The 1,886-nt window shown below is 35.6% G+C and overlaps 1 long non-coding RNA gene across 1 annotated transcript in view; it reads right to left on the minus strand.

Moving 5' to 3' along the window:
- LOC109590479 (uncharacterized) overlaps nucleotides 1-1,642 on the minus strand; it is a 3,843-nt gene extending 2,201 nt beyond the window's left edge. Inside the window, exon 1 of the long non-coding RNA XR_002189339.1 lies at nucleotides 1,554-1,642. This is a non-coding gene — a long non-coding RNA (uncharacterized LOC109590479). The remainder of the gene's footprint in view (nucleotides 1-1,553) is intronic.
- Between the last annotated feature and the right edge of the window lie 244 nt (nucleotides 1,643-1,886).

Here is a 1,886-nt window from a genome sequence, read left to right on the forward strand (position 1 = left end):
ATGTACATGTATATGATAACATAGAGACAGTAATAATAACAATAACAATATACTAACAACCAAACACACACACACACACTTACATGTATATAAAGTACTAACATAACATTAGTGTTAATGGTGTATTTCAGAAGATAAGGTACATGTACATGCATACTAGTGGAAAGACATACATGTGTGTAATACAAGCAGTACAAGAACACAGAACAAGTGTACATGTACATGTACATGTACATTTATGTGCTAAAATCTGGGACAAAATTCCATGATGATACTTATTACACATTATTATTAATTTTTCTGATATAAAACAGGTACACACACATGTACATGTATGCAAGACAAAGATGTACAGATGTACATGTACATTGTAGTAATAATAACATGAAAACTATTATCATGAAGTGATTAGGAAACTATCAATACATTACTACCGTATACGTCCAAATTTTCGAGGGTTCAAAATTTCGTGTTTTCAATGAAATTTGCTCAAAAGTTAATATTCGTGTGAGCTAATTTTCGTGTTCTGGCCATAGTCTACATACAATAGAATGGCATTAGAGGTGATTTAAATTTCGTGGATTTAAGGTGAGCACGAAAATAACGAAATTTAATACACCTCGAAAATTAAGACGCGTACGGTATCATAAACATCACTGACAGGCTATAAAGATATTAATTGAATTTCTCAGTGCATGTCTCATTGGATCATGTGATACTACAGTCAGTGTTGCTGTGAATTGTGACACCTGTACATGACACTACTCAGTAATGCATGAGATACTACTGTCACAATTATGAACAAACTATCATAATGGAGGAGTGAAGAGAGGGAGTAATCTTAAATAAACAAGATTATAGTGTATAGTACATTCCCTACATATAAAATATTTGCTTGATTTAAACGCCTCAGAATTTTTCACAATAAGGAAGTAAAATGAACACTATTAGTACTGTGTATTCAAGAATAGTAGCCTACAAAATGATTCAATGAAACTGCAGGAATACTGATAGCATCACATATTTGTGATTACATTTATTTTTCAATTGTGCTAATCAAGCAAAAGTGTATTTTCCTATTGGAGGCAGGCACTGGCAGTGTTATTGGTGGCCTGAACTGAGGGAACAGGCCCCACTGCTGACAAAATTCTATTTAAAGCACTAGTTTTAATCCCTCCCAATCCTTCCTGTTGTCCATGCATCTGGTACCACCACTGAGTGCAGACATAATAAGTTATTAATATACCGGTATTGGATTAATAGTTAATTGTAACTGTGGGCTCTTTGTAATGAACAGCAGTTATAGCAAGGACTTGTTGGACCCTTTCAATGAGTATCTCGATGAGCATTGATTTACTCAGACTTTTAGGGGAAAACTAAAAGTAGGAACCATCTATAGGGGTCCCTGTATGAACTTAAATAATCTACCAACAATACTAGCGGCCTGTGATAATACATAGTGTATAAGTGCTGGTCTACTACTGCATGGGCATCCTCCAAATCAATAGTCTCGCCCAGCTACCAAATCAAGTAATCTTAACTAACACACTTACTGGAGATGTATTGGTAGCCATTCCAAGTGAAAGATCTAGAGAGTGAGTGACGTTTACAATAGAAGTCTTTTCAAGTTCCGAGCAAATCTGATGATAAAGGGCATTTTAAATGACGCTGCTGTAAGTAGCCTAGGTGTGGCCTACCCACGTGAATACACGTGTGTCAATTGTGCTGGCAGCTGTTGTCTGTGTTGAAGACTAAATGTGATATCATCCTCTCGAGACTTAACAATAATACTCAGTATCAGTCTTTGATCCATCAAAATGAACATACTTTTCGACAATTACGACCATTATATTAGGACCCATTTTACACACGTGGTAGCACGTGGG

Source organism: Amphimedon queenslandica, unplaced genomic scaffold, assembly GCF_000090795.2.
Source record: "Amphimedon queenslandica unplaced genomic scaffold, v1.1 AMPQUscaffold_9956, whole genome shotgun sequence".
NCBI classification, from domain to species: domain Eukaryota; kingdom Metazoa; phylum Porifera; class Demospongiae; order Haplosclerida; family Niphatidae; genus Amphimedon; species Amphimedon queenslandica.